This window comes from Pelecanus crispus, chromosome 6, assembly GCF_030463565.1.
Source record: "Pelecanus crispus isolate bPelCri1 chromosome 6, bPelCri1.pri, whole genome shotgun sequence".
NCBI classification, from domain to species: Eukaryota; Metazoa; Chordata; class Aves; order Pelecaniformes; family Pelecanidae; genus Pelecanus; species Pelecanus crispus.
The window spans coordinates 16065539-16093205 of NC_134648.1; the positions used below are offsets into that span (position 1 = coordinate 16065539).

Below are 27667 nucleotides of genomic sequence, written 5' to 3' on the forward strand. Positions count from 1 at the left end.
CTGTTCCTTTTACTAATATCACTTATACCTTCCCTGGACAGAATTACATATTTATGACATATTTCAGTGACTTTTTATATGCAGTACTGGGGGGATACCTGTTTTAATGGCTCTAGCTGTTTATTTGGGAACTCCTAACCCCAAGGTTAAATACCAATTCCCAAAATGTTTGAGCATTCTCAAGCATTATCAACAATGAATATTTAAACTATAAAGACAAAGTTTAATGTATTTATTATAAATATAATTTCCTTCAAAAAAAGTTTTATTTTGCAACTGGATAAAATACAGAATATTTCTAGATCTTGGATCTTAAATTATATTACATGTATCTATGTTAGGTCACCATTCTATTTTAAAATTATTTATATTTAAAGTTAACTTTTAATTACTGATTACATTTTTTAAATGCAAAAATAATCCTCTTGCATTCTGTTCACTTTGCAATACTGCATATATCACTATGGTCATTAATGGCAACATTGCTATGAAACTAACAACGAATGGTCAACTACTTTTTACATCCCTGCTTTTTTTCTGTTTGTAGAATTTGTGGAACTAATTAATAATGGAATGATCTTCTTTTGGTGTTCACTTAATTTTGTAGTTCCTACTTTGGAATAAAACAAAAATTTTAACAGAATCAGAGACTGCCATTTTAAAAGACAGCTTAATAGTCTTTTTCATATTTTTCTGTTTGATGTTGGTATTTATTGGTCATATTCTCAAGTTTTATTAAGGCTATAGTGTAATTAACTTACTAAAGTTGACCTGAAAAAAAAAAAATTTAAAAGCTACTACATTTTAAGATAAATAACATTAAGCTGCTGCATTCAAAGTACTGAAAGCATTTCTTTCATGAACACTAAATGCTCTATTGTACTGCACAGGAAACGTATGACACAAAAATAACTTAGCAAATGTTTTTTTCATAGCTATCTAGATACAAAATTCTCTAAAACTATGATTGGCCAAGGGGTTATTTCCATAACTGAAGCTTAATCTGAAAATAAGCTTTTGGTGCAAAATTATTGAAATATGGTAATGAGGTAAGAAACGTGTATAACTTCTGTATAAATTAGAACATGGAGGACCCTGTACCCTTTAAAAGCAGTGAGAAATTTTCTAGTGGTTGTGGGTAGCTTTAGAACTATTAGTATCTTAGGAATTTAAAATTGCATTTACTGAACTGTACTACAGGCAGTAGAGGTTGCTACTACTACTACTACTACTACTGTATTTATAATTGTAATAATTGTAATCAGTACTAAGGCCATTTCCAGAGGGCTCCACTAATACCTCTTTTGGGCACCAGACTTTGCCATCCATAACAAGATTGTAGTTTTAAAATGTGAAATAGTTAGTCAAAGATTAAGAAAGAAAACCAAGATGAAGTGAGCTGCTCAGAACCTTAAAGCCAGGAACAGTAACCACTGGACTTATTGCAGGTCAACCTGACCGGACACAAACTGAATGACCTTGATGGGTTTGCATTTTCCTAACTCATGAACACTTATGAAAACAAACATCATCTCTATACACCCAAACTGGAAAGAATCTGAATGGCCATCGAGAAGAATGTTTAGGGAAAATATATCAGAGCATGGTACTTACCTAAGAGACTGGAGATTTGCAGTAACTCTCAAGGAGAAACAAGTGCATGTAAGTTGATCCCTCCCATCTTTACCCATTCAAACCATAAAATTAGTCTCTAGGATATACCCTCCCTTCCATTTGCAGATGCAGCTCCCCTGAATGCTAATGTTGATCACATGTGCTTACAAAGCAAAGCAAATTCCCCTAAATTTCATTGGGCTGGACAGAACAATATTTCAAAAAGCAGCTGTTGTTGGTAGCGTTCAAGTTTATTGGCAATCCTTACAAAACTGCCCCCAAAACACATACTGTATCTGATCTCAACTTAAGAAGGCTTTTCTCTAAAGAGTATTGAATCACTTTAATGTAGATTCTAATGCTGTCTTACTCCGCTTTCAAGGTAGTTAGTAAATTCAGCTTTACTACAGTACTATAAAAATGTGAAAGAACTGTAATAGCATCTAAAAATGAGCTGTTACCACTATACTGTTCAGTTTAGAAAACTCTAAACAGAATACTGATGAAAAATGTTAATGATAGTTTGCTGAGTTGCCAAGAGGAATGAGATAAGAAAATTCACTATATTTGTATATAATATGTAAATTATAATGTCCTAAAGAATCCACCACAACTCCAAGAAGGACTAAAAGGAAGATCTAAACAACACTGTATTTCAGTAATTTAATTTTTAAAAAGAGCTATCCAGCAGCTATACTTACATAATCAGTACTATCCCAGCAAAATCTCAGTATTCACAGGATTTTAACCCCTGCAAAGTCCTGTCAGTTGCAACAAAGTACCTCAAAGTACTTAAAGCACCTTGCTAAATTAAGATCTTAATCACATATGTATATACCTCTGAGCAGTTTGCATTAGATCACCAATACAGTCTCAATAGACTGGATAAGTAGGGAAATTCAAAATGTTCTAATGATGTAAAATGTTAGAAATGAACCTTGAGCCTGTGATCCTTTAGCTTTGAGGAGGTGGTCTCCTTTACCATACCCACGCTTCTGACCCTGAATTTCAAGGCTGAAAATGAATAATTTCTTTCTTGGGCGATGATAATGAAATTACTTTACAGCCCCAACCCATCCCCAGACTCTGTAGACTAAGCCCATGGCATCACTTCAGTCCTGCAACTCATAAATGACACAGAAGGTACCAAGAAAAGGCAAAAGGGGTAGGCAGTGTATCCCCTGGCAACTCTGCATGGCAGCTGGTGAGACAAAACAAAAAATCAGATCACTGCCTAGAGAGTCTATTGGCAACTCTCAGTTGCATCTGGGAACAATGGCCCATCAAAGCTAACTATGTATTGTTAATGTCCCTACCTAATCCAGGCAACAGGAAAGTACAAAGTCCTCTAGCAAATCCTGCAACCTTCCAATCACTTGCATCTCTGTTTTCCTGAGTCTTGTAAGCATATACACAACCGTTATTACAGCAGCTTCCCCAATGCTGCCATAAACATCATCTGGGGACAGGCTGGGGGTGAGGGTGCATTCACTGCTGCCAGAAGGTATTTATTCCTCATTTCCACAACATACAGAGAAGCTGGGGAGGGCCAATTTCACGCTCCCACCTCACCAGTCTAAGGAGAAATTAGGGTAGTGCAGAACTTCTCGACAGGGAAATACTGGGGGCTGGGAAACATGTTTCTGAGGGCTGAATTATGATTTTTTGCGATACAAAATTTTTGAGCTATTGGGTTCTAAGCCTGCACAGCCTTAAGCTTACAGCTATTGGCATGTTTGACATTTTAAACTATGAAATACCAACCTATTTCGAAATTGTCCAAATCATTAGTTGTGGAATTTTCCTAGCACTTCATGAATACCACTGTTAATTGGGCAATTAACTCGAAACTACAGAATATGCTGTGATGGCATGATATGATATAAGCCATGTAAAAGAAGGAACAGCCAAGCAAGTCAGTATGTTGAAAGATATTAATGAAGTGGCAAAATCTGCCAGAAAAATAATAATGGGTGATTTTAACTACCCCAATATTAACTGGTTGAATAACACATCTGTACATGGTTTGGAGAAGCAGCTTATTGATACTATAAATGGCTTCTTTTTGGAGCAGCTCCTTCTGGAGCACAGAGGAGGAGGAGTTCCACTCAGTTATTAATTTGTGTGTGTGTGTTTGTGTAGGAAGCAAGCATGGGTGTTCTGCTAAGCAACAATGGCAACAGGACAATGAATTTGAATCTCGATGATGAAGTATTTCGAGTGGTAACCAAATAGTTAATGGCAGGTGGGTGGGTGAGCAAAAACCCATAAAAAACCAGCCATCTCAAATGGAAGGCTGTTTTGGAGGAGCAAAGGAGTTTATCCACACATAGAAACAATCTACCAGAGTTAAAAAGGGGGGGGGGGGGGGGGAAGGGGGGAAGAAAGGCTGGCATATTTCTGGGGTAAAGTACAAGAATCTGTGTGGCCTAAAAAAAAAAAAAACCACTCTCTGAATGCATGAACTCCATCTAAATGCTTTTAACAGGACAGAACACTGATTATTGTTGTAGCTTGCTGCTGAACATTGCACAATCTGAAACAAATCTATAATGCAAACTGGCAATCAGAATGTGTAAATTCAGTTTTTTTAAAAAAATACGGGAAGAGAAAAAATTATTATTATATTTGTTTCAATAATTATGTAATTATTCAAGCAAATTGTTCTGTGAAGAGGATGCATATATGTTGTCTAATGTACAAATCCAGGAATCTGGAGTAAGATTATACAGGTCTAGCAGCTGTTTTGAGGAATACAGCAAAAAGGTAATAGAATGTGCATCGTTATGTTCCCCTCATCATTCTCTAAAAGCTACAGTTACGTCCGTAAAAAAACTCTTTAAAGATCAAGAGATTAAAAAACAGCTTACAGAAAAGTTATACACACACATGGTAGTAATAGTCACTTCCTAGCTGTGACTGTCTAGAAATGGGGCTGTGAAGGATCAGAAATGCATCTTGTTTTTTCCTTGACAGTATTTCAAGACCTGGACATTTAAGAACATATTAGGTTTCCATACCGGATCAGAAGAATCTTGGAGTGAGCAGCAATCAATACCTGGTATTTCAGAGGCAAGTGAATAACCTCAATGTGTACCAAACAAGCCTTTGGGCAAAAGATTCCTTTAAAACCCATTCACACTTCTTACGAACACAGATATACTGTTAGGCCTTAATGAACACAGTAAGGAAGTATAAGGACTATTTGCTAGGGTGAGCTGCTACCTTAATATATAATCAATTTAAAAAGGCCAATAACCTAGCAATGATAACACTTGCCCAGGCAAGACAGAATAAGAGAGTTCTAATAAATAACTGTTCTTTAGTGGATACAGGGGCAGGGGGGGAAGATCCAGTATGGTTGTAGGGGAAATGGCTTTTCAAAAAATTTATATTAAAGTCTGCATCATGATTTGGAGGAGGAAACGTTCCATAAAATTAAGCCTTTCTGACCATACTTTAAAAATACTGGGTTAAGAAGCAGCAAAGTGACATGAAAATAAGTGTTGACAAATACAGAGCATTGTGACTTAGAAAGAATAATTTCAGCTATTTAATTTCACTGCTGGATTTTATACAAACTATAATCACTTGGTAAAAATGGAACAATGAAATAAAATGTCAATAGTACAAACAAACCCTGAAGACATAAAAAGAAAAGAGAAAATATCGTATCTTTAAATAAATCGATAGTGCGTGTTCTATTAAGATAGGGTGCTCAAGTCTAAAAAATATCTCAGAAATACAGGAGAAATAAAAGTGAGTTCAATGAACTTCACAGAATTGTTTAATAAAGCAGGCACATTCTGGAACATTTTTACTTGTCTCTGACATGCAAAGGGCTGCCTACTTTCCACTGATGGATTGGCTAATCATGAGCCTGATTTGATGATCATAAAACTTCTTTTGCTGAAATAGGATCAAGGAGCGTTATCACACACTCCAAAGTTAACCACATCTCTGATTCCTTGTGCCTGCTGTAGCAGCTGCTCTCAAGTTTTAGGTAGGTAGTTATGAGGTTTTGGGGAAATTTCTTACTCCACTTTCATCATGCTAAGCTTGGCTTCAGATTCCTGCGCTTTACTCTGATCATTTCAGCAGATCTAACTGTAGCTCAGTGTTATATCAGTGACCAGGTAATTCTTTAAAACACAAGTATTATATATCGAATACTAAAGCATTCAAGTAGAAAAATAGATACTGAACGAGTAGGAATTCCATACACACAGCCAGTTTGCTAGCCAGTCATACACCTTCACTCTGGTGCCCTACAGTACTTTAGATCTTCTGCGGGACCAGTCCAACCCTCATTCCTGCCAATTTCCAGATGAAGATCATCTCCCTTTCTAAATCAAACTTCTCTTCTTATACTGAAAATAAGAACTTTGAATGAAGTCTTACATCTTGTGAACTGTTTCATTGGGAAAGGCAGAAGTGAGAGGTGAAACTTCAAAAATTCATGTAACCTGCTTTGTTTTAGCATCAGAGAATTGGATTAATTACTCCGTGAGGGTTTTTTTGGCTCCTGCAGGGAGCATCTTTCAGACTAATTTTCAGAGCTGGGATTATACAGTAATCTCTAATAAACTCATAAAGATAATATGGTATTTACACAATTAAGTGTAGTCTTTGAATATTTTATGATGCACAGTACTGAATCCATCACACACATACATTAAGAACAGAAGCTGCTCCCAGTTAGTTCAAATTGATTTTGTTCAATGTCTTCTTAATATAGATACCCCAAAATATCAATTCATCATCACTGTGCATGAACTTAAACTACTAAAAATAAAAATTAATATTTTCACATTATTTATATTTTAATTATCAATTAAAACACTGCCAAGAAGAAAAAATATGGAAAATTAATTTTTAAAAAATACACACTGATTTTTAAAATCGACATTTGTGCTCTGTCTTATCTTTAATATCTTAAAGTAACATTTTTATTGAAGACTTCACTTTGATCAGCTCTTTTTAATTAACTTTACAAATGAGAGTGGTTCACAGTACAGGCTTTATCAATTTTTTTATTTATCTATTAACAGTTATGTTTTACTTTCAACAGACCATTATCAGATTTCTATCGAGTCAGGCTTTGGTATATACCAAAGGTCTTGATACATGTAGCAAGCGGTTAACCTCTTACCCTACGCTCTCTTGTAACTGTGATTATGATGAATGAGTGGTTAGTTCTAAGCAATTCTGTTTCATGTCAATAAATGAATCAAACAGCCATTGGTATGTGTGCATTAGTAAGACAGAAAGAAAATGAAGCTGTCTGTGGACACTTTATAACCCTCACCCTTTTAAGTAATATGATTTGAAAAGTTAATGCTGACATCAACTGTTGGTATAGTTCATCCATACTATAGAATAAGAAATCCTTTGTGTAATTTATGTAGAATGAGAAATACTGTACATAATTTACTACTTGCGGCGTGGCTTAAAGAAAATTCTCTTTACAGCTTTTCTAAGATCCTGCATTGTAGTTATTAAGTGACCTGAGGCTTTGGTTTTGTGATGAACAACCATTTCTTCTAAAACTACTTTGGCTCTGCAAATACCAATCACTTGCAGAAAACCTATAGGACTCTGTCCAGGTACGGACTTGTATGAATGCTTTGCTTCCACATTCTTAATTCAGCTTCTTAGCACAAATATTTCCTAACAGATTCCTCTCTCCCAAGCATTGCATGCAACTTCAACAGCGTAGAGAATTCTTCGGATGAGGATTCCATTTTATTGCTTAGTACTTTTGCAAAGAATTTTTTAGACAGCAGATGGATCTAGTGCATTACACGGATTTTGTCCAGTCCACGTATGGAGCAGCAGTAGAGCAAGGAGGACCTCGCTTACCTCCAGAGCATGAGAATCCTTTGAAAAATCATTTCTAGCAGCAGCTTCGCTAAATGGTTCAACTTCATCAAAAAGCAAGCAAAGACCACATACACGGCTTCTGTCTTTGTGCAGTGTGTCAGAAGCTGGTTGGACAGCACTCCGCCCTCAGTGGTGTCCCATTTTAGTAAGTGCTAAAGAATCTAATAGCATGAAACACTTTGGGTTTCTACACATGAAAACTGTTATTTTGTATATTTTCTCTTGTGGCATACATTTCATTCTTCACAAAGAATTGAAGAAGATTTCTGTGCTACATTAAATATCAAACTACTAGAAGTAGTTTAAGTACACTATTATAAGAAAAACTGTCTAAAATGAATACAATGCATATTGCCTCCACAATATGAGCATTCTGTATATCTATTAATTTATTTACTTACTACCAAGAAACAGTCTGTACAGGCAATAGAGAAACAGCCAAAATAATGTCTGCTGCACTCGGAAGGTAAAAGGACACTCAGATAGGAACATGCTTCTGTGCCAGCATCATGCAACAGACACCCCTTCTATGAGAACTAGGAGTCCCTAGGTGACCTCCCACAACCACACAGCTTTAGGAAAATTCACACAGAGGAGTCCATCAGACATCCAAGCTAGAAGCATGGGGTGGGGAGAGAGAACTTCAGTTCAGATACTAAAAAACGAACAGCTTTTTGTAGTTTTGATTGGACTTCTGCCCTGTTCTCAGCAGATGAACGTCCCAGCCAGCTTTCTCTCTCCTTCAGCTGTTTTTCCACACCTTTCTCTCTTCAGGTACAACTACAAAACTCTGGATGGATGCAACCATGCTTCTATTAGACCCACACTGGCAAATGTGCTTGGCCTCTACACACCAGGTGTTACTCGAGTGTAAAGAAATGTCCTTCCCCCCTTCCATTCTTTTTCTACTCAACTGACTCTCTCTTAAGTACATCTAAAATACACACATATTTACAGAAGCTTTCTCAGCCAGGAAAACTCTTCAAGGCAGGTGCCTTGCTTTTGTGTTTATTTATACCTCACATTATATACTGGAACTTTGTTTCTTATTAGAAAATTTGTGTGCTACTGTAGTGCAAGTTTGCATAAAAACAGTAAGATAGTGTTCTACTAGAAACATATCTTATATTCACCATTTATAAAATAAACCCAGAAAAATAGAGCTTTGAATTGCTGAGGGGCTACTTCATGGTGCAACTACATCATTTTACATGTCATAAATGTTAACAGGAAAGTAGGCAGAAAGGATAAAGACCTCTGATATCTCCAGCACACGCATGCCAAAAAAGTGTGGATGTCACAGCAAACAGAGCTTCTACTAAGGCATGACTTCTCTTTCTTAACAGGAATTTTGAAAGAATCAGCTCTTTATAGAAAGAGGTAAGTGATAAGGCTGATAAACACCTCCTTCACCAAAATGCTGATGAATTATTATATCTTACGAAGAGAAAAATGGAGACCAACTGTTTAAGAACTGGGTTCAGTGTATTGCTTTTCTAGAAAGTACAGACACTATATTTTCCCAAATAAATTAACTGTAATTCAGTAGAACATCAGGTGTTATCAGTTAAATCCATAAAGGTAGAGTGCCAAAGCCACATATGTCTTCACTTGCTCCAATTAAGCTGCGCTTTCTTTGATTTTATCATGTTAATATTCACAATTTAATAGTTTTCCCCTTTTAAATAAGCTGGTACAAATACTAAGCACAAATCTATTTGGTCAGATGCTCCATGGTGTAAATAAACACTCTAAGTTTTAAATAGAACCACTCCAAATTAAACCAAAAAAAGTATAAAAATTGCCTTAAAAATAGGATTGAGGAAAAAATATTAAATATTGCATTTGAACCAAAGCACACTCCCTAATGATGTGCTAATTGGAATAAGTGTTTGAAAAGATAAAGTTTACCTACTCACAATCTCAGTTTTGTTGTGTTATGATAATGTGAGTCCCCTAAGTTTTGTATTTCTGGTTTTAAACCTTCTTTGAAAAAAAATGCTGCTGTTTGTTTTTAAAGCAATTTGATTTTAGTTTCAAATCCAATTATATTATTTTCACCATATTTTCAATATGGGCTTTTCACTGAAGAGCTGTTCTCACAAGACACTGACGTTTCATGGGCTTTAACACCATTCATTTCAGGGTTTCCTTCCCCTCTGTCAGTGTTTTCACTTTGTAGTCGAGTCACAATAAAATGTTTACACAGAAACCGAACTGCTAGAAAAAAGGTATTTCTAATTGTTGATGTACAAGCAACATTTGTTTTAAATGCTGTGTTATTAGAGGACATCTATTTTGCCATCTGTAACTTTAAATAACTATTGCAGTTTACTACTGGACAAACGTACTTGAGAAGAACAATTAAATAAATTAAACCATGTTAAGACCACATTCTTGAAAAAAGTAACCTTTAGTTAGGACAATTACTCTGTGGGCATAACACAAAAGTACAAATGTCACATTTTCCATGAAATTTACTTTTGTATGAATCATCAATCCTGTTTGCTCCTGAACAAAACTAGCCAAATATGACAAAAAAACCCCAAAGTTGTCTGAACTGGATGATCCAAGTAATTACATGTTACAGCAGAATGCATCTATGACAAAACTTTCAAAAATTTGAGGAAGAAGTTATTATAGCCCCTGGTTGAAATAGCTTTGGTATAGACCTATAGCATTATTTAGCTGATCTTGCTGTATTCCCATATAAAAATATGCACAGTTTCAAAGATCAATCTTCCTAGCACTGATCTACACTCCTTCACTTTGGAGTATAGATCAAACACACACACTATAAAAACATGCCCAAATATAACATGAAAAAGGTATACACTTCTCATTAGCATTTTTTAAATGCTGCTTTAATTGAATCTTCTCAAAACTCCTTATATATCCAAACTTTTTGTATTCCACACCAACCGCCAAAAGCTCCCATCTTACATGGTATCATTTATTTGCTTAGGGCCTATTCGTTCAGCCTCAGGTCCTGATCCTGATTTCACCAGCTTCCACGTTCACCTCACATGAATAAGTATTTGCAGAAATCAAGCCTTTAAATTGAAAGATACTTGAGGTAACAACCCGTCCTATTAGTCTATAGAGCACAGTGAACATTTATGACACTGTACATATTACTGTTACTAAATAGTAAGAGTCTGTATCTGCTGTAGGTATCTGTATGCCTACAGAATATTTGCAAGTTCGGAGAGGTACAATAGAGATGATTTAAGAAGATCTAAACCTGAATTACTATAGAACGTATATTTCAATCCTGTTTTCAGTATGTGAGGAAACACTGGGTTGAATCAATCAGTTCTACATCCTACATTTTCTTTTCAGTTAATGTGAACTTAAGGTTTGCATATGTTCATAAATATATAGTGCTAAATACTAGAAGAAGTCCTTTAATCAGAGAACAAGAACAGTCAGCCATGGCGTTAGCTTCTCCAGATATTCATGTCAATGTGATTGAGCTCTGAGTTGCAGAGAATACCTATAAAAGACAAGTCTGTGGTTCATTTTGTACAGTCATTTTGTATACTCATTTACTTGGCTTCAATGGTAAGGCTGCTGAACCACGTTCCAGCTCTCATGAGCACAATGCTGTAATATGCCTCGACTGTACTAACAACTTTTTCTGCAAAAGCCAGTGTACAGTTGTGTGATAACAACAGCCCATACTTCTCATTAAAGTTTAAGTACTTATTTGATTGACCTAAACACAAACATTGTTTTCAAAGTACTTTTTATGTCAATTCTGTTTACCACAGCTTTTTGTTGTTGTCAACCAAGAAAAGCAGGACTCAGACCAGGAGTCCACAATATAATTACTAGAGCCCTTAATATGTTCATAATACTACATGAACATTAATTAATACTTACAGGTTCTCATCCAATTAGCCTGGTACTCACAAAGAAGTTCACCATGAATCTACCATTGTATTTATTCCATTGCTTTGATTGGAAACTATACTCCACATCAAGGTATAAAGAGGTACCTCTTGTATTGACTGATATATTACTATTTCCATTTATAGGTGAGAAAAACGAGGCAAAGAAAGCCTAACTGACTGCTTGAAAGAAGCATGCAGTGGGAAAGCCAAGAAGAGTTGCAAGAAATCCTTGCTCTCAACTCAGTAAACACTTTACATTGCCTTCTCAGAACTATTTTTCAATGCTAATACTTTTTAAAAATGATGTATTTTATTTGATAACAGTATTTTCTTTAAATACAACTGACAATGCTCATTAAAAAGACGCTGACCTGTAAATGAAGGAAACTGCAAATATAATAGCAAAACCATACATGAAAATAAACATTTGTAAAGAGGAAGGGTTAGTACAAATTGAACACATTTCCATATTGAGAGGAGAACCAGCCATATTTTTCCCTGATGAATGTAGTTTTGTGAACATCTTTTTCCACAAATGATTGAATAAATATTTATTCATAAACTATATTTGTGACTTAAGAGAACAAGCTGCATAGATTGGTTTCATTTAGACTACCTCATGCAAGAGTTACTGCAATAATTTATATCATGCCAAGTCTAAGTCCCATTAGATTTTCCTTATTATACTTGACTAAAGCTGAACACTATCCAAAACAGCAATTCTGAAAGCTTTCTATTTGTTGTGTAAATAACTATCTTCCTCCCAGATCCTCTCCTCTAACTTTCCCTTTCTCAAAGCATTTATGCATAGGCCTAGGCCCATTTGCTTTATTTGAACTTGGGCAAATGCTGAAACATATTCTTGGGCCAAGGCCTAAATGACCACGGTCTCAGTCATTTTGCTGCAACCATAAAGGTCAGCTTTCTCCAGGGTCTATAAAAATACATTCCCAGTTCAGCAGATACTGGTCATCCTAGTGTTTCCTCAATAAACCCATGTATTGTTTCCTCTGAAAGTCCCATCACAGCCCAATTCATTCCTAGAAATAATTTTCATCACAACAGCAAGATGCACTGCTATCATTAGCAAGTGTCACAACTGATGTGTTACTGCAAGGAATACCGTTCTCGCGTTATTATTATTAAAACCAAAAGAAAGCTTGAAATAACAGGAATATTCACTGTTAATTCAAGCATCTGCTGCCCTTCTGAGTAACTGAAAGTAAAAAGTTTCCAAGTAGTTAGGTAATTTATTAATAAAAGAACATGCTAAAATTGTGATATGACAGTGACATTTTAAAATAGCTTCCATTCTTTATGTTAAAAGAGTATTAGAAAGATGCACATAACAGAAAAATTAATCAATAAATACTTACAAATACACAAGAAAATCAGCCCCAGCTCCCAGAAATCACTGGTAAGTTGCTTTTGAATTCATGAAACTGACCTGAAAACATAAAAGGAAAAAAAGTTGAAACAAAAGAAAGCCCAGAACTGATAAATGTTACTTTTTTATTATTACAGAATAGTTATGATTTTTAACTATGAACTAAATAAAACAGCACACAAGGCTGTTGTCACTCTTTCAGCCAAGTAATTTACACAGAATTTGTTTCCAGGAAGCCAGTACCAAGAGAAACAATTATTTCATTGTTCTGCATCTCACACCATAGCAACCTGGTCCATTACGGCTTCTAAGAACTATCATAAATGCAAGCATGGTTATCTTTTAATAAGGAAAATAGCTGTGAGGGCTTTTTTGGCTGGTTGGGGTTTTTTGCTTGTTTTTTTTTATTTTCAAGCGTTACAGAACATTCATTACTTTTTTAAAGTATTTTGTTAACAGCATTTTGCAGCTTAACTGGTGTAAAATAATACTGTTTAGGTGTGTTTAACTGGAACCCATCTAAGGCAAAATTCATACAGAAAGACAGAGTAACAATTTTGTTCTCCTACGGTCTAGATCCCGGTTAGAAGCTTAGCCTAAGTACAATGTGCTCACTATAAGGCATGATTAAATCCAACATTCTTTTTCCTGCATACCCCTCAGTTCTAGTTGGAAAGGTAACAGATGCAACTCAAACCCACAGAGCTTGCCTTATAAAATTCTTTAACTAGCACAATGACTCACTTTATGCCTCTAAATATCCATGGTTTCCTCTCTCCAGAACCCCCATGCATTAGAAGGTAGTTCAGTAGTTTATTTTTATTGTTTGGTCTACATAGAGCACATTTTTAGTTCTTATGAAAACAAAGAAACTTTGTTGCACAGCCCTTGTTTTCCTTCCAAAATGTGAGGATGGATATGGGTAACATTAAACTGAAAATAGTAATGGAGCCTGGGCAATAGTTTAGGTCAAAACCTTTTTGTTCTCTGGGAGCTATCTGATTAATTTGCAGTTCATAAAACAGTGGGTGTAAGCTCAGTTTAAAAACATGTAACTATATTTAAGATGAAATCATCATTTTTGTTAGCCTCCAGTAATCTTTAAGAAACACCTTCCCACAACATTTCTGTATCCTAAAGTGCACCAGCCAGTACTGCACAGTGCCTAGAGACAGGGAGAGAATACCAAACTTATCTTGATGTAGAATATCCTCCTTATTTCATACACCCACCCTGAAGTGCATATTATTCATTCCAACCAAGCCCTCCCCCATCCTGAAAGTACACATTTAATTGTGTCTTCTCTCCTGTAATGCCAACAGAGAGTCAACAAATCTCATTTGCTGTATCAATGCAGTGTTATTATATATTTTAAAAGCAAGTCTGAATCTCATTATCAGCTGATTTATGCCATTAGTGTGCTTTGGAGCCACGAATTAAACAAGGACAGTGGTTCATAAGGTCACAGTTAATTAATCTGAAAGAGTATAAATACACTTTAATGCACACCACCTCATGTGGAGAGTTTAGGAACAAAGCACCAAACCTTTATTCTGGGCAAGCAATTAGGGGGAAAGGTTAAATACACAAAATTTTAAATTTAGCTTTAGCACTCCGTTAATCTATCAGGAAAAAAGTTCAGTTTGGTAAAAAATCCTGCAGAATAATATGTGAAGCCCCGATCCCTACAGCAACAGGGCAAGTCAGGGAGAAGGCAGAACAGGGCTAACCATACCCAGTTATCCTGAGCGAATGAAGGCTTGCTGCTCAGATAACACCTCAGAACTGGGGGTCAGCTGCAGGTTTATCCATTACATAGCTGGTCAGGGTGGAAAAAATGAAAAACCCAACCCCCAAACAGTCCAGTCTATTCAAAATGGACTCATCTGAGCTAGACTATTGTATTTAGTACATAACACAAAAACTGACTTTTCCTTCAACCACATTCCCTTAGTAAATTTAATAAAATAGTGCAAACAATTCAGTATTAGCAGTAATCTACCAACACAGTAAATGTAAAATAAAATGCTGGAAGTAAAATCCTAAAAACAACCTAATTGACCAGAAATAGTTATTTACAGTGAAAATTAAAGTATGAGTTACTTGGGGTTTATATGGAAGAAAATGATACCTGTTTCTTACTGTCTTGACTCATTTCACCTTGCACAGATCCTTGCTGAAAAAATAGACGATATAGCTAACACACACACACACACCCCCACCAAAAGCAAACCTCATTGCCTAATTAGATGAAGTAGTTCCTAACTATTTTTTTCTCTTTTACACCTGTAGTCCCATATTTTATAGCCTTGCATCACTTTTTTTTCTTTTTAACTTTCTAGGTAATTTTTCTTAAACTGAAAAAAAAACCTATTTTCTTATCCATGTAGAAAACCTTCTGTCCATCAAGCACTAACATCATAGATTTTAATAAAAAATTTCTATCAGACGTATCCTGTACAAAACACATAATTCAATATAAATTTATTACGTAAATAAAATAGACCAAGGACTAATACTATCAGGTCCTTAGCTGTTCCACGTAGATTTTTATACGTGTCTCTTTTTTCAGTAAAAGACTTGCATCGTGCTTTTAAAGGTGTTTGGGAGGCCAGCTCCCACTGATGTTGAGAAGAAAGATCGAACCCTTTCAGAAGTCTGGTCTTTCTTTATTAGCTTAAACCATTTACACTTTTACTTTAGATGTCTCAAGTTGAACTCCAGGTGACTACACAGGTGAATAGTTGTTGCATAAACACACACAAGAACAAAGTTTGCTTTAAAGTATTCTGTTGATTTAATTGGTACAAGTCCCACCAGAAACTTCACTCAGATATTTTGCAGTCGAAATGCTCTCAAAACATTCTCAATACCTGCAATTTCTGCAGATATTTCAGATGCTTGTTTGGAAAGTTGCTAGCATCCTTATCAAAGACCGGCTCTCCCAGTCCCACTGTGAAAGGGGAAAAATAAAGCTTTAAGAGAAACCTATGGTTTGAATTCAGGTACCTTTGCCAAAAAATGTTTCATATTTAAATCGGCACATAGCATGAACCAAACAAAAAAGGTTATGTTTTCTTTTTCCTGTACTACAGCTGACTTTCTACCACTCTGTTAAAATGCCAAAACTTTTGATGGCAGAGGAAAAACGCAACGTAAAGACCTAAATCTGTGTACCAGTGACTCCAGTGCTCTGGTACTAATCAGCATTTCAACCTACAAGCTGAAGCATGGCTGCAAGGCAGGGGAACTGAGGCAAAAGCAGATGCAATATAGCACATCTATATGAACTTACTGGCTATACTTCTGTGACATTTGCTGTTGAAAACACCCAGAGGTAACACACCATGGACTCCCAGGTCTTGGAAAGTAGAATAAAAAACCCAAACACCACAAACTGCCAACACCATGAAAACAAGAAACCACAAAGACAGGGATTTACAAAAAGACCTAAGGTTCAGGCAACCAGCTTTCAATGAAAATAACAAAGGTTGATTATCTCCTCATTTGCCTCAAAAATTCCATTTTAGAAAGCCATAAAAGGTTGCATTTTAAATGAAAAGGTTTGCTCAAAAGCAAACATCATAGCAGTTTTCATGGGTTTGATTGTTTGTTTGTTTGTGTTTGTTTTTTTCTAAAAGGAAAAGGTGTCCTAACATCAGGTAACATGAAATGACCAAGGTCATTTCCACAAACACCAAAAAGTCACAGACCTGGCTTAAAAGAAGTGTTAATAAAGTTAACCATCTTTCATTCACCTGACTAAGAATAATGTACAGTCATCCAACTATTTCACAGAATCTTTCAAAATAACTCACTTTTCAAAAAGCTAAGCTTTTGCTTGTCTTGCAAATGCATATTGACACCAAGAGGATGCTAAATGTAAACCAGATTATGTACATCACTAAACGACTGCAGGATCTTATATGTACTAAGTGTTATGAACCAAAGAAAATTCCATAAATAGCCAAATGTCACTTATAAAATAGTCCTCTTTTCACCCAAACACTGCCAGCTCTAATAATTCCAAGATCTTTCAGTTTTCAGAACATAAGATTTCACCAGTTTTGGAAAGCAGAAAAAAATTACTCATTTTACAAAATCTTTAAGTAAAATATTCTGATTCTTCTAACATAGATCCTCTACAGGTAGTCTGTATTTTCTGTGCACAGTCATCAGTGAGCATGAAGGAAGCCTGCAAGTAAAAAATGGAAGCAGTTATTTAGTAAAAAGCATGGCATCATGTTATATCATTTGAGAATGTGGCCTATCATTGTGGGCTGCTGGGACTAAAATATGTACCATTCAACAACTGTTAAAAAACTATTTTCAGAATTATAGCATGATGTGAAATAAGAAAAAGGAATAATACAGAAATGAAGCTGTACATTTAGGGCCTGAATCACATAGCAATTTCACACCCTGAAATGTGCAAAATTTCACAATTAAACCAATATTAATGACCTGTAAGCCCCTAGCCACAATCTCAAAAATTAAGGGGGCAGTAGGCTGATTATGATGAGATCCTTTGAGTTGGATTTCTAAAAATCTTACTTAATTGAGGGAAAGGGCACAGTTTCAAGATGATTCAATGAGGAATAGTTTACTTACACACAGAAAACTTCTCATACATGATCATTTTGAAACAGGAAAGTAAACACAGTAATTAACCACTATAGATGAGACCTTCTACAAAAGAGGCAAGGCAAATCCTGTTACCTTCCCTTTGTGTCACTTCTCTTCAATGGCCTGGGATTGTATTTTACTGCCTTTGCTGGCCTGTTTCTTAAACTCTTCACTCTCCTTGGTTCCATGCATTGGCAAAAAACAAACAAACAAAAAAAACCCCAACCAAGCCAAAACAACCATAATGTTGCTTACCTAATGCTTTTCATTTTAGAATAGTCCCTCTGCAATGATCCTTATTTGGATTTTTGTACTCTGTAACAGGGATTGCAGACAAATGATCTATCAAAGTAGGAATCACAGCGTACCACCTGTTATGCCACTGGTCATTTTAAAACGTGTTGCATCACAGTGAGGTAAGAACAACAACACGGTGCACACAGTATAAACATTGGTCTCCAAAACTCTGGACTCAGTCACTGCCTTTGCCATAGATTTTCTGCTCAACCTTCAGCAAGAGTTTCCTTGTGCCGCTTAGTTCCTTATTCACAAAAAGGAGCTACTATTTCTTCCTTCTGTAACAGTGATGCTTTACAACTCTACATACCAGAAGCTGTGATGTCATTATTACAGAAACAAGGCTCAAAAAAATACCTAAAATAGGATACTTCTCCACAGAGTTTTGCAGGGAGATGTGAGCTCACTCTGCCCACACTCAGAGATGACTGGTCACAAACCCACTCTAATCCAGTTTAGCTATGGTTAGCACTTACGTAAACTACATGACTTCCAGTTTAGAGTACCCTCACATCTGCCTACAAAAAGCACGTTGACATACACATACAATAGATGGTGTTTCTGTAAACTACCTCTCAAAAAAAAAAGGAACCCCATAAGCATCACCACTCAACAATTGCTCCCCGTCTCGCCCAAAAGCATATCACTCAGTAGTAGCACATGATCTGGCAGCATTATATTATATTACTGACTATTAGAGTTCCTTATGATCTCTTCTGTAAAGGCACATGCATTTACAAAATTGCATGATGTCTTCAACAGGCAGCCCGTGAAGGTTTCTCTGCTGTGTGCCTGCATGTCTGTAAAGCATCCAATCACTACAGGACCTGAGCACAGAATACAAAACTAAGGTCTTTTGGCTGCAGCATAGCGTCAGGTTAAGACTAAAAAGGATTTTGCTTTAAAAAGTACCGCACATGTCCAACAACTCATTTAAATGTTATTATTATACCTGTCACTAAAATTACACTTGCAACCACCAAAAATGTCTAATTCACTGCGCAGATGAAAGAAACACCTAAATATGAATTTATTCTTTTGTATAAAAGGAAGGGGGCTAGCATTCCAGATCTGATAAGCTCTGTACTCATACTTTCAAGCAGATAAGAACCACAAGACGTACACCACACTTCTTGGAAGGCTGAAGGGAGAGGAGGAACTCCAGGAACTCACGGGTAAGAGATAGGAAAAGCCTCCTCGGTGGCCCTGGGGTAGGCTGGTAAGCGCTGCTGGCTCCCGGCTCCCACATCAAGGGACTCGGATTTCCCAGCAGTTCCTGCACCAGCCCGCTGCCGCTCACACAATGTAGCTATGACACAGAAACCACTTCCGAACTTCTTGTGAACTACGTGCCATTTTAATAGCCACAGGCTGGGTCATTCCTCATCAGTATGATTGAATTAAAGAAAACAGAGAAGGCTTTCCAAGCAGGTACGTTGCTGTAGCATTTACATACAGAGATCCACGTGCTGAAGGTACTACAAGGCAAATTAAGCCCAGAACAAAAAGTTACAGCATTACAAGCCCCAGGAAGTATGACCGGTGTCCCAAATATCAGAAACCCTTTTCCAATATGTGCTACTGTTAGAAGGCTATATCAAATACAGAGAGAGTTTTACAGCAAATGCAAACTGCACTTGGAAAGTTACTTTTATACGCCTAGAGAAGCAGTGGCGCGCAGAGGGCACGGCTCAGAAATGGCATCCAAGGTCACCCTTCAGAGACTCACATTGGTCACACAACCACTGAAATCAACCACACAAAGACAGATACGGCAGCTCTGCCATTGGTCTGCATTATAATATTCGGAAATTTTTTCCTCTTCTCTCTCTCTGTGCCTCAACTGTACTTTCTCCATTTGGAATGATAGCTTTTTAATCTCTTCCCTATGTGTGTACAGGGACATGCAACTGTAACAAGGTCTCAGGGCGCTACTGTAAAACAATCTCACAAGGGTTCTCTGGATACATCTTTAACACAAAATTATAAAAATGTTTTTGTTTATTATCATTATGTAATAATTGCATTATGCAAGAACAACACACATACCAGGATCTGTTAGCCTAACACATTGATGTATTTTTTCTTGACAAATTGTACTAAAATTGTATTAGTAGGTTTTGGCTACCTTTATCTTTTGAATACGTAACATGTGTCAGGTTCCTTGCTCTTTCATATTCAGACCAACGTTTAAAGTAATTTTACTGAAGAATTTCTTACTTTGTTTAAAAGAGGGTATGTTCTTTCAGCTCAGTCATATGACTGAAAAGGACAGTATAAAAAGTATAAAATGTTATTCAAAACGTAATTTAACATGCAGTTAAGTCTTTTTAATGAGCTTCATGAACTCTGGATTGGACTAAATTGAAATCCGGTTACACAACAGAATGGAACCACATTGATTTGCGATTCAAATCAACTATCTATACTTACAGGTACATATTCATTTTATCCCAAATTTCTTTATATATTATCTATATATATTTTTATATTTTACCTACAGTTGCTGACCTCCTCTGAGCAAATAAACTAGTTTCTTGGAAAGAAAAATGAAAACAAATTCCATGACTGTATTTTCCTTGCTAGACAAAGCGTCAAGAATTACACAGAGTTGTGAACAGTTAAATAAAATGGGAGGCTTTGACTCATAGTACATCACTGCTCAAAGTCTGAAGCTGTTGCACACAGAACATGGAACGGGTTTAGGACACAACTTCATCAGGTTCTTTCACTGGACTTTGACTTGGACACCTACTAAATTGTACTTGTGCTACATTTACCAGATGCAAACTCCTTGGCACAGTTTTTGAGAGTGTAACACCTACATATGCATAAGCAAGGCTTGGAAACCTCTTAAACATGAAACTAAAGCCCTCAAGCAAAGAGATATATATGGGGAGAGGGGGAAGTGTTAATTGTGAAAGCCCACATTTACCATTATTTCCAAGAGCTACAAATGGTAAGACAGCTTAAATGTCTATCTGATATTTTAGAGGTATCATCAATAATACTAGTGCATGGGAACACATTACCATATTTAAAATTCCAGCATAAATATACCATGTAGCACTTGAATTTGAAAATTCCCTGAAAATTGGAGATTCAGCCTGTCACAACTGCAGTGCACCGACACAACAACAACAACAACAACAGCAGCTTGGTGGTTTTGATTAAAAAAAAAAAAAAAAGAAGAAGAAGAAAAAGAAAAATGCAACAACGTACCCTTACCTTCAAAATTTAATGTAAGTAGGTTGTGAGCCAAATGGCTAGGAGCAAAGTCAGCTGTACACAAACTCACGGGTTTTTTTCTGACAAATCTACTTTGTAATATTACAATATAAGTGTGCCATTTGCTCCCACTGAAACTAGAGCAAAGTCAGCTGTACACAAATTCACTTTTTTTTTTTTGCCATTTGCTCCCACTGAAACTAACATTAATCCAGACAGAACATTGGGGTTCTGTATTGGAGAGTACCATATTACTGAAGCTCAGATTTTCAAAGCTAGTTAAGTAGGACATAAAAATCAATTAGAAGGCCTTAAGAATGTCTGCCTTCAGGTCTACCTCCCTGGATTCCCTGACGGACAAAACCTCCTTACTACATATCTTGGGGTTTTTTAATCTGAAATCCTGAAACATAATAATTATAGCTTAAGTTGTTGTTTTGTTTTTTTTTTTTTAAAAAAAAAAAAAAAAAAAAAAAAAAAGACGACAACCCCATATACTAACTTCCCCTCTCAGCTCTGATTTTTGAAATTCATTTCTCCTGGCAGTATAAGCAGAGAAAAGGAGGTCCAGGTGCTCTCATTTTATTTTCACTTTAGAAGTATCATAAGTAAATAAAACTTCCTTCTTCAAGGATCTGTTCAGTCAGTTAGAATCCCATCTTACGTACGTATCCTCTGTCAGAAAACAGTTCCCAAAGTGGCACAGAGTGCTACCAGCAAGGATATGGCTTTGTATCCTGCCCAAAGGACCATTCTATTTGTGACTTTCTACAATAGTCAACCCTGAAGACAATTAATTAACTCTCACCTGCTGGACAAATAAATCACAGGGCGGGGGGGGCAGGGGAGAAGAACAAAAAAATTAACCACTTTACTCACCAAGCCCTCAAAATAAAAAAACCCTATGTTTAATTAAGGAAAGAGTACACCTTGAAACAGAAATTTGCCTTCAATGGTAAAGCTATCAGTCTGATAAGAATTCAAGCTTTGGAGACTTAACCAGGTGAAGCCCTAGTTTCTTCTGTTTTTCACTGATGACATTTCTGTCAAAATCTTCTTTGTGATTTTGAACAATACTTGTTCTTGTTGCCTATCAGCTAAAGATTTTGATTTCCTGGTTTTTCTGCAACATTCACCTCTGCAAGACATTTTGAAACCAGAACTGAAATGTGTTCGCCATAGATAGAAATCCTTGCAGGCAATACTGCCCATCAAATAAATGATACGACGACCCCTAACTCCAATTTATGTTAAGCCCAACCATGGGCACTAACAGTCAAGCAGGTTAAACTGCTAGAACACTACTTTCTATCAGTCCATAAAGATCAGTCTTATGTTCATAGCCTGGTTTTTGTACGGTGTCTAAAGAACTATTGGAGTCAGAGGTGGCCTGCACTTTAGGACCCACTGTCCTAAGCTACGAATTTAAAGGCAAGTTTGGGGGAAGGGTTCTGTTTTTCACATGATGAAAATGATTCCTCGCCTCTTTAGGTCGTCATATAAACCCATATCTCCAGGCATTTACTAGCATTGCTCAACATCTATGAGCCTCAGGCCATCTGCACCTGCCCTCAGCATGATACTGACAGGCAGCAATGAAAAGCTGACGGCTAGAGGGGTGGCTACTGGGTGCTTTGCATATGATATTTCAAAAATGTAAACGGAATACTGATCTTGGGAAAAAAAAAAAAAAAAAAACAAAAAACACCACACTCAAAAAGTTGACATTAATCTGGATGGCAAACCTAAAAGTTTTACAAAATTAACTCATCTGCCTGACATGTCTCATTACAAGATCTTATCACTGGTTTAACTATACAAAAGAAAACGAATGAATAAAGAAAAATATACAGGGAATAACTTCTATTTCTTTGAAAAGAAAGTTCTTTAGGAAGTGCTTCAAATACGTTTCTGTCTTGCACTAAATGAAGCGGCTATTGCCGTGGAATTTTAGGGTGTTTTTTTCTCTGTTTTCTTTTTAATGAACACCAGAGTGAACATTACAGCAACATCCATCAGAAATCATTACAGCACAAGTTATAACTACTCCCTGGCAACTATGAAGTATGTAGGTTGCTTTTTTCCTTTTTTTTTTTTTTGTTTGTAAAATTTTCCGATTCCTCTATTTTACTTCAACTAGACATACTTTGCTGCTTTGAGCTAGAAATTTCTCTTTTTCCAGGTGACTCTGCCCTTTTTTTCTGGCATATGCACCCTTTGGAATGCAGTGCAAAGTTAATTACTTATGTATAATTAAACATAATAAAGCTTTCTGAGAAATCAAGGAAAAAGAAAAGGTTTAAAATCTTAGCCAATGCCACTCTCAGGAATGAAAATCACATTAATAGATCATCTTTCCCTTGGAAAAGTTTTTAATCCTTATTCTTCTCTTTCTTCATTTAAGAAACTCTAAAATGTTAGTTATAGTTCCAATGATCACATTTATAATTTCAGTTATCTTATTGCTAACTACTCCTTGCTTCCAAATAACTTAATCCTTCGCTTTCTTTCCAACGAAGTGCATTAGGGTGGTACTGCAGGTTGCAGCTACGTTCGAGATCCCATCGTTTCCAGTCCCATGTAAATTGCCATAAAGTATCTTAAAAGCTTACAGTTCTAAGAGGACATGGTTTTGAAAGTATAACAGACACACTACTCGGTGTGAATAAATACGGTCCCTCAAAGAAATAAATCAAACCCTGGGGACTCCCCTGATGTCACAGGAAGGCACGGTTATTTTTGGAACACAGGGTTAAAACCCAGCTGTACTTGATTCATTGCAGAACAACAATGATTTTAATGGGTCTAGGATTTGGCTCTTTATTCTGTCACCCCAATGAGGTAATGAATCTCCTAGAAACTTTCAGAACTTCGCTGAAGTATCGATACCTGATAATTCACTGCAAAGTCAGACGCTACTGGTATTAATCGCTACAAGAATATATTGTGCACATATATAATGTTTCCAGATGAAATTTTAAAGTACTTTACAAGAAAATAAATATTTAAGAATACTACAGTTGGATGATATTTTCTTCTGTACAGAGTGCCAACATAATGTTTGTGGAACTTTCAAACCATAATTTGAGGATCTCGGAGGGAGATCAAGCAACACACATTTCTAATACTGACACCCTGTACCGGGGTTGTTTGTGCAATTAAGCAACACCTTAATAGCAAATCACCTCCTTGAAAATCAGGGAATAAGATTCTACTCAATAAGATCAGAGACAGCAGAATCCCAGTCTAAGCCATGTAGGGCTTTGCAAAAATCAGTAAAAATACTATTAAAACATTTAAAAAGTATAAAAAAATACATTACTCTTAGAAGTCAGATGAATCCTCCCTGTAAGCATGCGGACTCCAATTTTAAGATGAACTAATCACAAATTGCTTAAGTGCATGTACAAAAATTAAGAGATAATTATATAAAAAAATTTACAAAGTGGCCCGATGCCAACAAGAGAGTCTCCCATCAATCATACATGATACTATTCTTGATACCTCTCCCTACCTGGAGAAGCAGCTGTGCTCTACAGCAAGTCCCAACAATCTTTAAAACCTGGCTCCTGCAGACACAATAAGGGTCTAAAACCACAGCCAGTTAGGTCCTTCCGGTTTTGTTCACTGTACATGGCAACGCAAAAAGCAGGATCCTCGCATTTTATAAAACTCAGATTTCACAGCGTTTCAGAGCTGCACCAGCCCAATCCTACAGAAGCCAAAGAACTTGCATGATATAAATGATGGCTATACTTGGCCTCATTATCTCAACTATGTCTCATCCAAGATGTATTTCAACAAGCTGACACTATAATCACACTACAATGGTGAAACTTGCAATTATTTCAATGACAAGAACAACTAGAGTTTCAGACAAGAGTAATACTATTCTTGGGTAAAAACCAGAAGCAATTACTAACAACACCAGGTTCTCTAACATCACTAGGATTTAGTAAACATATCATACAAATGCAAGAAAAAAAAAAAAATCATATGCAGAACACTTCATTCAAATACATACAGGGTCCTCTGTGATTACGGCACACAAATTACTGCTATGCTGTTATTAGGGCTGGCTGGAAGGTATTAAAATTAAAAGTCAAATTTTAAAATTGCAGCAGCAAATCAATTAACACTTCATACTTGTATGAAATCAAGCAACATTCCGGAAGTTATAAAATGTGCTGTGTGACCTGCCAGTTAATGGTTATTTTCTTTACTCTCTAAATGTGTCCCATTCCTCCGATGGGAAAATCTTCTAAAAGAACAGACCACTCTTGAGCCATCTCGGACTAGACATGGAAAATAAATATCGTTATACACCTGAACCCAAAATACAGGAGATATTCATATTGTAGGAGAATTAAACATTAACAGCACACTGTGAAAACTGAGCACGCTGGGAAAATATCAAACTACTCGAACAAAACCAGTATTGTTCATAATATAGTTTTTCCACCTTGGAAACATAATTTGGCATCCTTTCTATTAGGCCCAAGTATTCTGAGTTTCAGATACTCCTACAGAGAAGCTAAGTGGGTTTTATTCAGCTACGTGCAAAGAAATACATGGTTCTTTCTTTTTTGTGTCTGAAAATAACTTGCCCACTCTGATAAAAAGTATGCTGCCAGGAAGGTTGGTAATTAAGCCGTTGGAGTTTGCCATCCATTAAAACTTGGTGATCCCACCCAAAGCGCTTCATCATCAGAACCATCTGGTGTTCTTTCTGCACAATTACCAAAATACAGAACATATTTTGACTTGGCACTTGCATTCGGTAGACACTTTAGTCATTTTATAAGCAACAAGAGAGCATCTTGCCAAAGCACGGCCTCAAAAGGAAGTTTCAACACACCAGAATCTGACTTCTGTGCTAGGAAGTCCTACCAGAATAGAAAGAACGAACATCTTCACCTTCAGCTAATGTCCTCACCTTCACATACAAGATGATACCTCTCACCAGTTTTCTTATTCTACATTTCCTCTATATGTTGATGATTGAGAGCATTATCTAACAGATTAGGGATAAAGTGAATTTCCCCTAATTTGAGACTCAGCTTCTTTTAAGATGTCTGGCTCTGAAATCAAATTAATGATCCACCAGAAATTAAACTATTAGAAGTAAAAGGAACCAAAGCCATTTCACAATAATACTCTGAAGAATAAAGAACGTTTCGCATCAGACTCTGCCACCACATTTTTTTTTTCAGTGCCCGCACATAGAGTAATAATATGAGCACAGCTCTAAATGCAGAGAAGTCTGAAAAACAGAGAAGACAGGAATATGGACTACCCTTCAGTGATTCTAGACTTCTTTTTGGCTCTTGGTTTTCAAGGTCTACATAAAAGAAACCATGATGAGAACATCAAACATACTTCCAAGAGCATTAATAAGCCTCTCTTGCAGATTGCTTTTAATTCACTTATTTTACTAATTTCTGCCAGTAAAATTTTTGGCAAAAGGTGAAAATTTCTATGCAGTAATGATGTTATTCTCAGCTTTCTCAGGACAGTATGGATAGCATGAAAAGAAATCAGAAAGCTCAACTGAAGTGATGACCAATAATTCTCAAATCTAGCCATTTCAGTTACTTTTGGGAATTCTGAGGATAGGTCTCCATTTAATGTCCCTCACCTACAAGCATCCCATACTCAAGGACACAAAAAGATGCAAACATATTGGAACATATACTCTAAGGAATTTACTTTACACAATATCCTTGGTGGAAAAAATTACTTCTCTCAAAGACTTCTGCTTATTGAACATACATAGTATTAGTCTGGTTGCTGTCAAAATGGGTCAACTGCTCTGAAATTAGTGAAAATATATGAAAAAAAGCAACAGTCAAATATTTTAAAAAATAGTGCAGCATAGAAAATATGTCCCAAATGACAACTACAAGTTCCACAGCGAACAAATAAGCTGCTGCACTCCATATGGCATGGAAACCTTTAAAGTACCACAATAATATATAAACCAGAAAACACAGGTTTTCAAATCAAAATTATCCTACCAGGACATGGATTTGCACCCATCAGAATTTTCATAAATATAAACTGGATTGATACAGTGAAAGAATAACACATTAGATAATCGTAGACATGGAGAACTGAACAAAATTTAACCAAAAACTTAGCAAGAAAGTTATATAGGAAATTTGGATTGAAATTAAACACACCACTATTACAAGTAACTTTGCAAGGTTATTCCCCTCAACAAAACAACAGTCTGAAGAAACAATCTAATGAAATTATAATAGCAAGATGCAAAGAAGAGATGGATAAAGTATGTAATCACACAAAAATGTATCTGCACAAGAGTAAAAGGTAGTGGAACTAATGAAAGTGAGAAATTAGAAACAGTCAATTTGGTGAAGAGATCTATGAGTGCATAGGGCAATCTGCGGAATCACAAACACGTTCATCCTTATTAGACAAGCCGTCAGACAGACAAAACGTAATACATGAGCAAGTAAATAAACATTTGACTACATAGAGTATCATTCTTGTTGGGTGACACTCCAAGAGTATAGATCTCATCTGTTTGGCAAAGCAAACTGCACATAACATCCTTATTTTCATACAGGATCTCAGAGCAGATTTCCTAACACCAGAGATTTTAAAAAAACAAGTATGGTTTATTTATTTCCCACAGGTTTTTTCCCCTTTAATTTTATCATGGCTAACAATATTGCAGCAAGTAACAAATTGTTATCAAGTCATATTCTCATAT

General features: G+C 36.2%; 1 protein-coding gene across 1 annotated transcript in view; it reads right to left on the reverse strand.

Moving 5' to 3' along the window:
* SOX6 (SRY-box transcription factor 6) overlaps nt 1–27667 on the reverse strand; it is a 379772-nt gene that overhangs the window by 314533 nt on the left and 37572 nt on the right. The window contains exon 2 of the mRNA XM_075712793.1: nt 12770–12840. The gene's annotated coding sequence lies outside the window, so the exon portion shown is untranslated. The remainder of the gene's footprint in view (nt 1–12769; nt 12841–27667) is intronic.